Source organism: Coregonus clupeaformis, chromosome 9, assembly GCF_020615455.1.
Source record: "Coregonus clupeaformis isolate EN_2021a chromosome 9, ASM2061545v1, whole genome shotgun sequence".
Classification (NCBI taxonomy): Eukaryota; Metazoa; Chordata; class Actinopteri; order Salmoniformes; family Salmonidae; genus Coregonus; species Coregonus clupeaformis.
In genome coordinates, this window is record NC_059200.1 from 10,350,733 (window position 1) to 10,367,048 (window position 16,316).

Genomic DNA, 16,316 nt, shown 5'->3' on the forward strand with positions numbered 1-16,316 from the left:
TTTTACTGAGGAGGGATGTCCGTCTGGCCACTCTACCCTAAAGGCCTGATTGGTAGAGTGCTGCAGAGATGGTTGTCCTTCTGGAAGGTTCTCCCATCTCCACAGAGGAACTCAAGAGCTCTGTCAGAGTGAACATCGGGTTCTTGGTCACCTCCCTGACCAAGGCCCTTCTCCTCCGATTGCTCAGTTTGTACGGGCGGCCAGCTCTAGGAAGAGTCTTGGTGGTTCCAAACGTCTTCCATTTAAGAATGATGGAGGCCGCTGTGTTCTTGGGGACCTTCAATGCTGCAGACTGTGTTTGTTACCCTTCCCCAGATCTGTGCCTCAACACAATCCTGTCTCAGAGCTCCACGGACAATTCCTTCGACTTCATGGCTTGGTTTTTGCTCTGACATGCACTGTCAATTGTGAGACCTTATATAGACAGGTGTGTGCCTTTCCAAATCATGTCCAATCAATTGAATTTACCACAGGTGGACTCCAATCAAGTTGTAGAAACATCTCAAGGATGTTCAATGGAAACAGGATTACCTGAGCTCAATTTCGAGTCTCATAGCAATTTGCTAAAATTTCTACAAACCTCTTTTTGCTTTGTCATTATGGGGTATTGTACGTAGGTTGATGAGGAAAATTGTTTATTTAATCAATTTTAGAATAAGGCTGACACGTAACAAAATGTGGAAAAGGTCAATGGGTCTGAATACTTTCCCGAAGGCACTGTATGTACAGTACCAGTCAAAAGTTTGGACACACCTACTCATTCAAGGGTTTTTCTTTATTTTTCCTATTTTCTACATTGTAGAATAATAGTGAAGACAACAAAACTATGAAATAACACATATGGAATCATGTAGTAACCAAACAAGTGTTAAACAAATCAAAATATATTTTGTATTTGAGATTCTTCAAATTAGCCACCCTTTGCCTTGATGACAACTTTGCACACTCTTGGCATTCTCTCAACCATTTTCATGAGATAGTCACCTGGAATGCATTTCAATTAACAGGTATGCCTTGTTAAAAGTTAATTTGTAAAAATAGTGAAAAGGGTAAATCCATTTGAATTCAATCACTTTTTGACAGCACCCCTTTTGACTTGAACGAAACCTGCCATACATATTTGCCCATTGTAGAGGTGTAGTAATGAAAAAGAAGGCCCACACACTCTTTAAGCTCCCAATTCACCGCTTTATTGACTACATTTCGATCCCAAACCGATCTTCGTCAGGTTTTTTTGTTTGACCTGACGAAGATCCGTTTCGCATTCAAAACGTAGAATTGTTCAATTTAAATTATTATACAAAATTCTTGCAACCAATAGAATGTTATTTATATGGGGGATACCACCTTCCCAGATCTGCAGATTTTCCTGCGAAGAGACAGAATCATTAGATCATTTGTTTTGGTACTGTCCATATGTAGCTTGTTTTTGGTCACAGGCCCAGGAATGGCTGAAGAATTGCAATACAAAACATTCAATTTACAATCTGTAGAAACAATAAGAATAGAAAGGTTCAGAACTTTTGTGAAGCATCACAGCACAGTTGAAAAATATATGGCAAATAGAAATCCAATATCGATGGTGTTAAGATAAAGATGGGAGGGGTTGAATGGAGATGAAGGTTGGGACTAATCACAACTAATAACAACAAGATAACTAATGTAAAACATACTGTGTCCATAAAACGTATATAGGTTATAGGTTAAGAACTTTTGTGAAAGAGCACAGATTGAAAGATATGCCAAATAGAAATCAAACCGGATGGACATCAGAAATAGATGGGAGAGGTTGAGGGTAGAGGAAGGACAGGAGTAAAAACAAACAAAATATAACTATTGTAAAATAGACAGTGTCCATATAAAATGTATATAGTATGTATAAGCTGGAAGTAGAGGCTTAAGCGTTGTTGTTCACTAGTTTACTCCAATTAGAGGAGGGGTTGTAGGGTTAGAAAGTAGTAAAGGAAAATATATACATATAAAAAAAAGATATGCATATATACACTATCATTCAAAAGTTTGGGGTCACTTAGAAATGTCCTTGTTTTCGAAAGAAAAGCACATTTTTTGTCCATTAAAATAACATCAAATTGATCAGAAATACAGTGTAGACATTGTTAATGTTGTAAATGGCTATTGTAGCTGAAAACGGCTGATTTTTAATGGAATATCTACATAGGCCAATTATCAGCAACCATCAGTCCTGTGTTCCAATGGCACGTTGTGTTTGCTAATCCAAGTTTATCATTTTAAAAGGCTAATTGATCATTATGAAACAGTTTTGCAATTATGTTAGCACAGCTGAAAACTGTTGTGCTGATTAAAAAAGCAATAAAACTGGCCTTCTTGAGACTAGTTGAGTATCTGGAGTATCAACAATTGTGGGTTCGATTACAGGCTCAAAATGGCCAGAAACAAAGAACTTTCTTCTGAAACTCGTCAGTCTATTCTTGTTCTAAGAAATGAAGGCTATTCCATGCGAGAAATTGCCAAGAAACTGAAGATCCCGTACAACGCTGTGTACTACTCCCTTCACAGAACAGAGCAAATTGGCTCTAACCAGAATAGAAAGAGGAGTGGGAGGCCCCGGTGCACAACTGAGCAAGAGGACAAATAAATTAGAGTGTCTAGTTTGAGAAACAGACGCCACACAGGTCCTCAACTGGCAGCTTCATTAAATAGTACCTGCAAAACACCAGTCTCAACGTCAACAGTGTAGAGGCGACTCCGGGATGCTGACCTTCTAGGCAGAGTTGCAAAGAAAAAGCCATATCTCAGACTGGCCAATAAAAATAAAATATTAAGATGGGCAGTCTGAGATATGGCTTTTTCTTTGCAACTCCTCCTAGAAGGTCAGCATCCCGGAGTTGCCTCTTCACTGTTGACATTGAGACTGGTGTTTTGCGGGTACTATTTAATGAAGCTGCCAGTTGAGCAGCGAGTGGAGTTTAGACCAAAAAGCTATATTTTTGTCTCATCAGACCACATGACCTTCTCCCATTCCTCCTCTGGATCATCCAGATGGTCATTGGCAAACTTCAGACGGGCCTGGACATGCGCTGGCTTGAGCAGAGGGACCTTGCGTGCGCTGCAGGATTTTAATCCATGACGGTGTAGTGTGTTACTAATGGTTTTCTTTGAGACTGTGGTCCCAGCTCTCTTCAGGTCATTGACCAGGTCCTGACGTGTAGTTCTGGGCTGATCCCTCACCTTCCTCATGATCATTGATGCCCCACGAGGTGAGATCTTGCATGGAGCCCCAGACCGAGGGTGATTGACCGTCATCTTGAACTTCTTCCATTTTATAATAATTGCGCCAACAGTTGTTGCCTTCTCACCAAGCTGCTTGCCTATTGTCCTGTAGCCCTTCCCAGCCTTGTGCAGGTCTACAATTTTATCCCTGATGTCCTTACACAGCTCTCTGGTCTTGGCCATTGTGGAGAGGTTAGAGTCTGTTTGATTGAGTGTGTGGACAGGTGTCTTTTATACAGGTAACGTGTTCAAACAGGTGCAGTTAATACAGGTAATGAGTGGAGAACAGGAGGGCTTCTTAAAGAAAAACTAACAGGTCTGTGAGAGCCGGAATTCTTACTGGTTGGTAGGTGATCAAATACTTATGTCAGCAATAAAATGCAAATGAATTACTTAAAAATCATACAATGTGATTTTCTGGATTGTTGTTTTAGATTCCGTCTCTCACAGTTGAAGTGTACCTATGATAAAAATGACAGACCTCTACATGCTTTGTAAGTAGGAAAACTTGCAAAATCGGCAGTGTATCAAATACTTGTTCTCCCCACTGTATATGCTATCTTATTGAACAAGCATCTTAACTCAAATAATGATGTGTGCTCTAGGCATCTCTCCAGCTCTCTCCAGGTTTTTGTGCTTCTTTGCTGGCTATTGCCACTGTTCTCGCTCACACTGCAGTGCACACTGCCACCATCAGCTGTGTGTCTCCGCCAGTTCCAGAAAGTCCACTCCTTGCATACGTACTGTAAATATGATGAATCATAGATTGGCAAGGAAATCCTCTTCACTGTCCAACTGCATTGTCACGGAGCTGGAACCAGCAGAAGAGGATGGAGTGGCCTTAAAGCTGTATGCTGCTGTGGTGCCAAACTGCTGCAGAACTTCACGTGGTAGTTTATGCTGGTAACAGGTATCACCAGCCAGCTTCAGTCCATACCACACCAGGAGTATGGAGTTGAGCGTGTGGAGTGACATTCTATTTCTTAACTTTGACTTGACCACACTCATTTGGCTGAACAGCCGTGTGGCAAGGAGAGGGCAGCGAGTGCAGCTTTGCACAGTTCTTCAAATTGATTTGACCCGGAAGAGTCCGTGTAGTTATTCACTTCACTCCAAAACTCAACTGTATTTTCAGTTGAGTCCCACGTAAACAGATGGATGTTTCTCCATTGGGAAACAATTTTATCAATTGTTTGGGGCTGGTACCCCAGTAGCTCAGCTACTTTAATCATTTCAGTGGTGCCTTTATTGTGCTTTAGCGTTTCCTTAACACTGAACAAGGTCATGTTTCACAAGGCTTCTAGGTTGTCTGGGAGCCTTGCTTGCAGCTCCTTGCTTAAAGCAACAATGTAATTGATGCACTGTCTCCAAATGACCTTTTCGTCATCTGGCGCAAGACTGAGTTGGTACACCGTGCTCTCGAAAAGGTACCCAAGGTATGGTGATGGACTGAGATGTCCATCAATGGAATCCTTCAGGACATCAATTTTTGCCATAGGGTTGACTACTCTGCTGCAAATTGATGTTAAGAGGTGTATCAGATTGTCCAAAAGCTTGACAGGATCTGTTTGCTCTCCCTCAAATGACTTCACTGCAACTTGTACGTCGGACAGGATTGATTTCAAGAATGTCAGGTAGACATAGTTGGTCTTGTCCATGTACATGGCGTGGAGCACATCCGCCATTGTAAGGTTCTGTATTTATTTTCTTAGTTCACCTTAGTTCACCTAGCCCTGTTTCTTTGTGTTCTTGAACGTAGGCCTGTCTTTCATTTTTGTTCATTGATTTCACCTGTGTTAGTTACTCACCTAGTCTCATCAGCTCCTTATTTAGTTCAGTTCATTCTGTTTGTGCCTTCTGAGGTATTGTTCGTTTTGACTCTACTAAGCCTTTTCCTAGCTCATTTGTGAAAATCAGTTATAGCCTTCAGTCTTAGTTTTGATTCACCTGCCTGATTGCCTACCTGTGTATGACCATTGCCTGCCTGTGACCACGATTCCTGCCGCGCTCTGCGCGTGAATCTACACCTTTTTCTCCCTGAGTATTCATTACAGCCATGTAGCAATGCTCACTGGCCTTGGTCAACTCAAAGTGGAGTTTCAGTTCTTCCCACTGGCTCAATATACAGTGAGGGAAAAAAGTATTTGATCCCCTGCTGATCTTGTACGTTTGCCCACTGACAAAGAAATGATCAGTCTATCATTTTAATGGTAGGTTTATTTGAACAGTAAGAGACAGAATAACAACAAAAAAATCCAGGAAAACGCATGTCAAAAATGTTATAAATTGATTTGCATTTTAATGAGGGAAATAAGTATTTGATCCCCTCTCAATCAGAAAGATTTCTGGCTCCCAGGTGTCTTTTATACAGGTAACGAGCTGAGATTAGGAGCACACTCTTAAAGGGAGTGCTCCTAATCTCAGTTTGTTACCTGTATGAAAGACACCTGTCCACAGAAGCAATCAATCAATCAGATTCCAAACTCTCTACCATGGCCAAGAACAAAGAGCTCTCCAAGGATGTCAGGGACAAGATTGTAGACCTACACAAGGCTGGAATGGGCTACAAGACCATTGCCAAGCAGCTTGGTGAGAAGGTGACAAAAGTTGGTGCGAATATTCGCAAATGGAAGAAACACAAATAGCTGTCAATCTCCCTCGGCCTGGGGCTCCATGCAAGATCTCACCTCGTGGAGTTGCAATGATCATGAGAACGGTGAGGAATCAGCCCAGAACTACACGGGAGGATCTTGTCAATGATCTCAAGGCAGCTGGGACCATAGTCACCAAGAAAACAATTGGTAACACACTACGCCGTGAAGGACTGAAATCCTGCAGCGCCCGCAAGGTCCCCCTGCTCAAGAAAGCACATATACAGGGCCGTCTGAAGTTTACCAATGAACATCGGAATGATTCTGAGGAGAACTGGGTGAAAGTGTTGTGGTCAGATGAGACCAAAATCGAGCTCCTTGGCATCAACTCAACTCGCTGTGTTTGGAGGAGGAGGAATGCTGCCTATGACCCCAAGAACACCATCCCCACCGTCAAACATGGAGGTGGAAACATTATGCTTTGGGGGTGTTTTTCTGCTAAGGGGACAGGACAACTTCACCGCATCAAAGGGACGATGGACGGGGCTATGTACCGTCAAATCTTGGGTGAGAACCTCCTTCCCTCAGCCAGGGCATTGAAAATGGGTCGTGGATGGGTATTCCAGCATGACAATGACCCAAAACACACGGCCAAGGCAACAAAGGAGTGGCTCAAGAAGAAGCACATTAAGGTCCTGGAGTGGCCTAGCCAGTCTCCAGACCTTAATCCCATATAAAATCTGTGGAGGGAGCTGATGGTTCGAGTTGCCAAACGTCAGCCTCGAAACCGTAATGACTTGGAGAAGGTCTGTAAAGAGGAGTGGAACAAAATCCCTCCTGAGATGTGTGCAAACCTGGTGGCCAACTACAAGAAACGTCTGACCTCTGTGATTGCCAACAAGGGTTTTGCCACCAAGTTTTGCAGAGGGGTCAAATACTTATTTCCCTCATTAAAATGCAAATCAATTTATAACATTTTTGACATGCGTTTTTCTGGATAATTTTTTTGTTATTCTGTGTCTCACTGTTCAAATAAACCAACCATTAAAATTATAGACTGATCATGTCTTTGTCAGTGGGCAAACGTACAAAATCAGCAGGGGATCAAATACTTTTTTCCCTCACTGTATGAGTTACCGCAGGCTCAATCGATAGCCAACGTGTGGCACACACTTTGGTGATCTGCAGGGGTTTCTGGCCACAATTAATGGTGGCATACACTGCTTTGTACACCTCGTGCCATTTTGGGGAAATCGAAAACCAGTTGTAGATTTCCCTGATTAAGTACTCAACACTCCTAGGGATGGTTTCTTTGAATGCTGCACTAACAGCCAATTGTAAAGAATGGCACACACAGCGGATGAGTACCAAATTGGGCAATGCACATTCTTCCTTTAAAATCTTGTGCACCCCGTTGTGCACCCCAGTCATCACAGACGCATTATCAGTGTCAATACCTTGAAGATTATATTTTTTAAGGTTACACTTCTCAAGAAACTCAACTACCGCCTTTGCTATTGATCTGGCATCGCCCCCCTCCAATTCAAACAGCCCGAGAAATGTGGACACAACGGTTCTTTTTTTAGCACTTAAATACCGAATCACCACACCCAGGTATTTCGAGACACTGACATCAGTGGACTCATCCAAAAGGAGACTGAACTTCTCATCCCCCACATCTGATGTTACCCTTTTGAGAAAATAAGGAGCCAGTACTCCCCTAATAATTTCTGTGCACTTGGTGCAGTGCGTTTGGAAGTTTGTTGCTGCCACAGAATCTGAAAAGGCAGCTTTGCAAGCCATACCTAAATGGTCGCATGCTAGCAGCGAACAATGCTCCGCAATGGCCATTGCCATAGTAGATTCTGCGCTTTTGCAGTTATCCACTTTCTTAACCAACTGTGGTAATGTAGACTGCCTTGCAGGGTTGTACAGTTTTGATTTATTTATAGCACAATGTTTTTTGATGTCATACATTTTTGCAAGCATATCTGATTTGCAGTACGCACAGTATGCCCAACAATCATCCCCAATTACTGGCTTCAGCCACCCTTTAAATTCAGGTACAGACGCCCACGCTTTTCTGTACTTCTGGCTGTACAATTTTGATTGAGACATATTGATTGATGTTGTAAGTTCTGTTCAAGATCAAACATTCGTGACCAACTATATTCATTTGGTTTGTCTCGTCGAACGCATACTACTGCTGCTGCAGTCAGCCAACAATGATTTGCAATTTGCTGAAATTGCTGCTGGCCTGATGCTGCCTGTGCATGAGCTGAGCGCCTGCTGCTGACATCACTCACAATGCACTTTTGCAGCCAGGCATGTGTGTTGTGACTCAGTGTGTGACAGAGAAAATCGTTTTTGTGTCATTTAGAAGGAAAATGCGTGCATTTTAGCGTTTGAGTCACTTTTCAAAAGTTGCTAAAAGTTCCTATTTTTTTTAAGTAGCTACATTTGTTGCTAGGTGCTGTTTGAAAAAAAAAGTTGCCAGGGTAGTCTGAAAAGTTGGCATCACTGCTCGTTGAGTGCAGTCTTAGTGCCAGCATTGGTTTGTTGTGGTAAATAGACAGCTATGAAAAATGTAGATAAAAACTCTCTTGATAAATAGTATAGTCTACAGCTTATCATTAGGTATTCTAACTCAGGCGAGCAGAACCTCGAGACTTCCTTAATATTAGAGAGCGTGCACCATCGGTTGTTAACAAAGAGAAACATTTGAACCCAAGTCTGGAAATGACACCTAAAATAGATAAGTCTAGCTTGACCCTACCTATGGGTCATTAGACAGAGTGATTGTGGGAAATGATTACAAATGTATTTAACCTCATCTCATGTGTGATTATCCATGTTTATCATGTTCCCTGTTAAAGTACACATTTTATCCATGAAATGTTATCTATGGTGTTATGAAAGTGTGTAACTCTTTCATAGTTTCTTTATTTCTGTAAGGAACACAATGCCCTGTAAAGGGACTTTCACAAATCAACTTCTCCATCAGCCTGGTCTCATAGACTAGACATAACAGACTAAAGTAAATCTGAGACAATTAAATTAAAATGATAAGTTACGTTTGGAATGGTTACATAAGATAGATGGTTACTTAATGCAAAAACAAAAGTAGTATGGTTGGATGGGTGGGCGTATAATGTAAATGTCTACCAACCCAAAGGTTATGAGTACGAATCTCATCACAGACAACTTTAGCTAATTATCAACTTTTGAACTACTTACTGCTTTTAGCTACTTTGCAACTACTTAGCATGTTAGCTAACCCTTCCCCTAACCATTTTAGCTAACCCATTCCCTAACTTTAACCCTTTAACCTAACTCCTAAACTTAACCCTAAACTTAATCCTAACCTTAACCCTTAGCCTAGCTAACTTTAGCCAGCTAGCTAACGTTAGCCACTTAGCCACCTAGCTAGAATTCGTAAGATATCATATGTTTGCAAATTCATAACATATAGAATGTTTTGAAAATTCTGAACATATTGTACATTAAGCAAATTCGTAACATATAATACGATTTTCAATTTCTATATCATATGAAATGTGTGATGGACATCCACAAGTTAATACATACCATACCATACGAAACGTAACATATCATATCAAATGGAGAATGCCCGTTTATGTACAGAATAATACTAAATGCTCTGAGACCAGGTTGTCTCTATTGGTGGATAGGTCGAGAGAACGGTTTATTTCATGACATAGTATCAACAGACGTTAATGCTTAAGTCACAAATACACAATACACAAGAAATCCATCAATACAATAATCCTAATTTAATCCTAATAATAAATTCTGTAGGCCTATATTCCCATTCTTTCATTCTAAGTTAATGGATTTTATATGATAAAATATGTATATTTTATGGCCTCCTATGGAATCCATTGAAGGTTCGGTGTTCAATGTAGGCCTAGCAGAATACCTTCTTTCTGGTGCGAACGTAAATCAAACAGACGACCTGAAAGAATAGCGCTGGATCTGTGGGTAGCTATGCTTCGAGTCAAATTATCTCACCAACCAGTTTAGACGAAGAGGAAAACATGCTGCAGCATCTGTCATTTATAGACACAAATGATCAAGAAACGGTGAAGTGAAATTCCTCATTGCAAATGAGCGCGTGTTAGTTTTCCATGGTGACAAGAACAAATAGTTTCGCATACTTTAAAAAATATTTTTACAGACAGTTAAATAATGTATCATTTTGGAATTTTTATGTTGATGAAGGAATGTACGACAACGTAACTAAATATGAGATGGAGTCACACAATTAAACAACCAAGACTTTACTCATTATAGTTTATTCAGTCATTATCATAATTTCACTTTTTGGGAATATTGTGGTTTGCCACGTTGTGATAAAGAACAAGAAGATGCATTCTGTCACTATTTTGTTTATTATAAAATTGGCGGTTGCTGATTGAATGATTACTCTACTCAACACTCCTTTTATTCTGGTAAGTTACCTGAGCTAAATAGTCACCACAGACATGGGCTATACTTGTTAGTGACTACGTAGTAGGCTAGTTGTTTTAAAGTGCATTTCTGTGCAGTCATGTCGTGATTTTGCAGAATAGGCTTCTTTGACTTATAAAGACCTTACTAAGGTTAGTAGCCGAAACTGTCTTACCTTACCAAAATACTAAGGACCTAAAACTCAACTTGTTTAAATGTTTGTTGCCACTGGAGAATTTATTCACAAATGTAGCATCATGTTTGCTCTCATAGAAAGATAAAAATAATTTGCTCTATTGTTTACATATTTTTTTTTTATATTGCATTTGCAACTAACAGACTACTGTAACAACTACTGTAACAGGTGTACTGTGTGTAAGCATTGTACTGCTTCTACATCTTGGCTTTTGTGGTACAGTCTGATAGCTCGCCTCTGTACCATAGGAGTTACAGTTGGAGTCCCAGCTCTCACTCCCTCCCAGCTCTCACTCCCTCCTGCTACACTTCCCTCCCAGCTCTCACTCCCTCCTGCTACACTAGTGGCAGCGGTGGGATTCATCCCATTTCTCTCAGGCATTGGAGAAGTGTTCTCTGGTTCGCAGCTAGGGCTTTGTGCATGAGGACGCTTTTCCAGAGAGGGAAGATACTGTAAAAGGTGTACAGTATGTGAGCGTTGTACTGCCTCACAGAGGTCCAGGTTTTTGTGGTAGGCTACAGGCTGTTAGGAGCTTGTCTCTACACCGTAAGAGCTACAGTTTGAGTCCCCCTTACATATTTTACTCTCTCCTGCTACACACTTTCATCAATTCTATTCTTCTGATAGAGGTGATGAATAATGATTTGATTAAATGCACATCAAATGCATAATGATCAACATGACATCTGTGCCCTGCACTCTTAGAAAAAAGGGTTCCAAAAGGGTTATTCCACTGTCCCCATAGGAGAACCCTTTTTGGTTCCAGGGAAAACCCTTTTTGGTTCAAGGTAGAACCCTTTGTGGCCAGAAAATGTATACTGACCAAAAATATAAATGCAACAGGTAAAGTGTTGGTCCCATGTTTCATGAGCTGAAATAAAAGATCCCAGAAATGTTCCATACGCACAAAAAGCTTATTTCTCTAAAATGTTGTGCACAAATGTGTTTACATCCCTGTCAGTGAGCATTTCTACGTTGCCAAGTTAATCCATCAATCTGAGAGGTGTGGCATATCAAGAAGCTGAATAAACAGCATGATCATTACACAGATGCACCTTGTGCTGTGGACAATAAAAGGCCACTGTAAAATATGCAGTTTTGTCACATAACACAATGCCACAGACGTCTCATGTTTTAAGGGAGTGTACAATTGACATGCTGACTGCAGGAATGTCCACCAGAGCTGTTGTCAGAGAATTGAATGTTAATTTATTTACCATAAGCCGCCTCCAACATCGTTTTAGAGAATTTGGAAGTATGTCCAATCGGTCTCACAACCGCCAGCCCAGGACCTCCTCCTTAACCTGCGGGATCGTCTGAGACCAGCCACAAGGACAGCTAATGAAAATGTGGGTTTGCACAACTGTAGAATTTCTGCACAAACTGTCAGAAACCGTCTCAGGGAAGCTCATCTGCGTGCTCGTCTTCCTCACCAGGGTCTTGACCTGACTGCAGTTCGGCGTCGTAACTGACTTCAGTGGGCAAATGCTCACCTTCGATTGCCACTGGCACGCTGGAAAAGTGTGATCTTCACGGATTAATCCTGGTTTCAACTGTGCCAGACAGATGGCAGACAGCGTGTATGGCATTGTGTGGGTGAGCAGTTTGCTGATGTCAGCGTTGTGAACCATGGTAGCGGTGGGTTATGGTATGGAAATCAGTCAATTGAAATAAATGCATTATTCCCTAATCTATGGATTTCACATGACTGGGAATACAGATATGCATCTGTTGATCTTATGCCTGCCGCAGGCATAAGCTACGGACAATGAACACAAATACATTTTATCGATGGCAATTTGAATGCACAGAGATACCGTGACGAGATCCTGAGGCCCATTGTCGTGCCATTCATACGCCTCCATCACCTAATGTTTTAGCATGATAATGCACGGTCCCATGTCGCAAGGATCTGTACACAATTCCTGGAAGCTGAAAATGTCCCAGTTCTTCCATGGCCTGTATACTCACCAGACATGTCACCCATTGAGCATGTTTGGGATGCTCTGGATCGACGTGTACGATAGCGTGTTCCTGTTCCCACCAATATCCAGCAACTTCGCACAGCCATTGAAGAGAAGTGGGACAACATTCCACAGGCCACAATCAACAGCCTGATCACCTCTATGCAAAGGAGATGCGTTGCGCTGCATGAGGCAAATGGTGGTCACACCAGATACTTACTGGTTTTCTGATGAACACCCCTACTTTTTTTTAACAGATCAACAGATGCATCTATATTCCCCGTCATGTGAAATCCATAGATTATGGACTAATTTATTAATATCAATTGACTGATTTCCTTATATGAACTGTAACTCAGTAAAATCTTTGAAATTGTCACATGTTGTGTTTATATTTTTGTTCAGTGTCGGCCTTGTGCTTCCTTTTAGACATGAATAAATGGCTCCTGTTTCCAGAGTTTAGTAAAACACAATTACTATCATTCATAGCTGACACAGCCTCTGATTTTGAATGTACCTTTTACCTTGAATAGCCTCTATAATAACGACTATAAGCCTCTGTAAACCCATAACTACTTACTTCCAAAAGTAGTTTTTTTCCTAATCACAGATAAGTTTGAATGGTGTGTCTGCCCAGCTTCCCACAGCCGTCAGATATGTTCTGGAAGTACTTGGACCTGGCCACGTTTTTCCTCCTCTACTTGTTGCCACTTTCTATCATCTCCATAGCTTACATTATCGTTGATAAGAAGCTATGGATGCGTAACGCTATAGGGGATGTGACTCTGGCGCAATATGTCGCCCACAGACTAAGGAAGAAGATGACTCTGAAGATGATGATGTTGGTGGTGGCTGTTTTTTGCTATTTGCTGTTTCTCTTTAAACTGTTATGTGATTTTAGTGTCCAGCCAGGCCATTAACACTAACAATGCTATCTACTTCACCTTCCATTGGTTTGCCATGAATAGTACCTGTTACAATCCTTTTATCTACTGCTGGCTGAACGGAAGTTTCAGGACCGAGCTCAAGTCCCTGCCTTTTATTTGGCGTTCCAAGAGGGCAGCACATCCATGCTGAGGTTGTCATCGCTATAACTACATAGATTATGTATAAAGATACAGAGGTTAATGCAGAGGTTAACATCTTTCCATAAGATTCTGTGAAGGTCTTACCTATCTCCATCCGGTTGCTGTAATTTATCATTAGATCTAGGTCAACCTATAATATGAAATATTAGAGAATAACGAAAGTATATTTCATTAAGGGGAGGTAAAAAAAAGAATAAAATGGTGAAGTAGTTTGTGAAATATTTTGTAAAATATCGGGAAAGGGAATATCAGTGAAACACTTGTACGTATACCGTAATGGTAAATAAAACTAATGTGATTTTGCATGTTATGTGTTTTACAAAACATGATAGCCTACGGATAAACAATTCAAATAAAAAAATATTTGTTTCAGTGTCTATTCTTCTTTTATAGTATAATGTTTGTAAATTTGTAACTGTGCAGTAAGTTACAGCACAAATCCCATTCAAGTCATGGGACCGATATTAGCATTTTTTGCGTATCATGTCCAAATCATCCAAAACTATCTAAAATGTATTGTGAAGCTCAACAAAGTAACTTATAGATTTGAACATGATGCGTGAAAAATGCTAATATCGGTCCGATGACTTGAATGGGATTTGTGCCACAAATGCTAAAATGTTAGCATGTGGAAACAGTGCCATGGAAACTAAACCAATGCATGGATTGCTGTCATACCTTGCTTTATTTTTCTAGATCAAATAATATTGAAAACAATCACTTTTTGTGCAGTATTAATTTACCATCCTTACAAACCACTTAATGTAAATGTGCATTACTTTATTGTACATAGGCTGGTCATCTAGGTTTGTACCTGTAGACGTTCTATCACCATGAAGAAAATTTAAAAGGGGGGTGTGGGGGGGGATAGCTATGCATGCTCAAGTTTTCTGTTTTTTTTGTCTCAATTATTGTTTGTTTCACCCACAAAAAAACATTTTGCATCTTCAAAGTGGTAGGCATCTTGTGTAAATCAAATGATACAAACCCCCCAAAAATCAATTTTAATTCCAGGTTGTAAGGCAACAAAATAGGAAAAATGCCAAGGGGGGTGAGTACTTTCGCAAGCCACTGCTGGTTAGGAAACCAATATGTCATTTTGTAATTTGGGTGAACTATACCTTTAACGGCAAAAAGCCTATAAAACAATATTTCATAGCAGTATAACTCCATCATCCTACTCATGCCACCTGGTGTATAATATTGTGAACTACTTCACATTCGAATTTCAACCATATTTTCATCATATTATGCATTAAAGTGGCAGAATCATATTATTTTCAATAGATCACCAACTAGAAATGTCATATCACAAAAATTATAAAACATTTTTTACATTTGTCAATCTCAAATTAGATGGTCTTACTGGGAAGTCAGCTTTGTAACAGTTTACAGTTTTACCACACACACACAAAAACACAATAAGGTATATTCTATAAGCAATTGATATTGATATGGTTGTAAACAATACATTATTATTTTGGTTGCTAATACTAATTTGTTGTCTCATTGACATCACTGAAATCCTAATATTTAATGTAATACACATAGAGAACATCAGAGGGCTCCATCAGCTTGTTTATGACTGTAAAGCAGTCAAATAGCTTTATTTGACCATACAGCAAAAAAAAGTCATAATCATATCCAGTCTCCTACAGATGTACAATTATTGTACTTTTTCTTATTTTTGACTGTGGATTGTGATGTCTTCAGGTAAATTTCTTGTGATTTCTATACTGTACTTGTTTGGAAAAGTTAATGAATAATGCTGAGAAAAACTTAAGTTTAATTTCATAACAAAATAATTTGTATTGTTACACAATGTAGAAACCTTGCTAAAATGTAGCTTAGTAGAAATGTCAGTAGTGCGGCACTAGTTCTGCAAATCTTAATTTTACATCTGCTTTTCAATGATGTCTTGCAGAAATACAGTAACTGGCCACATTTTCTGTTGAAATCTGTCTATGACTATATACTTTTCATTATGTGAAGTTGATGACTTACTGAAATCTTCTGTTCCTGACTAATGACATCACAACACAATTACCATGAATAGGAATGTAATTTTAGTTATGTTTACAAAAGTCCAAAACATGTATAAAAGGAATACTAATACAAAATGAAATACTTTTTCTTCATTCATTCAGTACAGCAATTAACATAATTTGTACAGTATGCATTTAAAAGAACATATCTTCTGACAAACTTTTTTCATATGAATGCATCGTTTTCATGCATAGCATTTGATGCATGACAAAATATCTGAAACATACAGTAAATTATGTCACATTAACATTCACATAGAGTACATGTGAAACCAGGTTAAAAAAATCACATTTTATCTATTCCAAATAAAAAATACAAATATAGCTGACCAGGCTTCACAGGATGACAGAAAGGACACAAAATTAATTGGATAACAAAGCAAGCACTCTATCATGTAGGACCTATCTTCCTTTATGTGCAATCAGTGAAAGCATTACCATGTTTATCTCTCAATACCACAAGGACATCCATTATAGTGATGACAAGTTTCAAGTTGATAGGCCACTGTGTAGTGGATTTGCAGTGGACACGTAAAATAACTCAGCCATCTTTTGACCAATCCGTTAGCTGAAAGTAAGTTAAGACATGCACCATGGGCCTACATTCCAAAGTTGGTGATTTGGTCCTATGGTTCATGAGAAGATGTTTTAAGTATTTCAAATATGCATCTACTGGTATAGTGTGGCCATCTTTGAATGCACCAATGTTA

General features: G+C 39.8%; 1 pseudogene; it reads left to right on the forward strand.

The window, feature by feature from the left end:
- Positions 1–10,087: 10,087 nt before the first annotated feature.
- On the forward strand, positions 10,088–13,550 carry LOC121574189 (annotated as a pseudogene).
- The last annotated feature ends 2,766 nt before the right edge of the window (positions 13,551–16,316 follow it).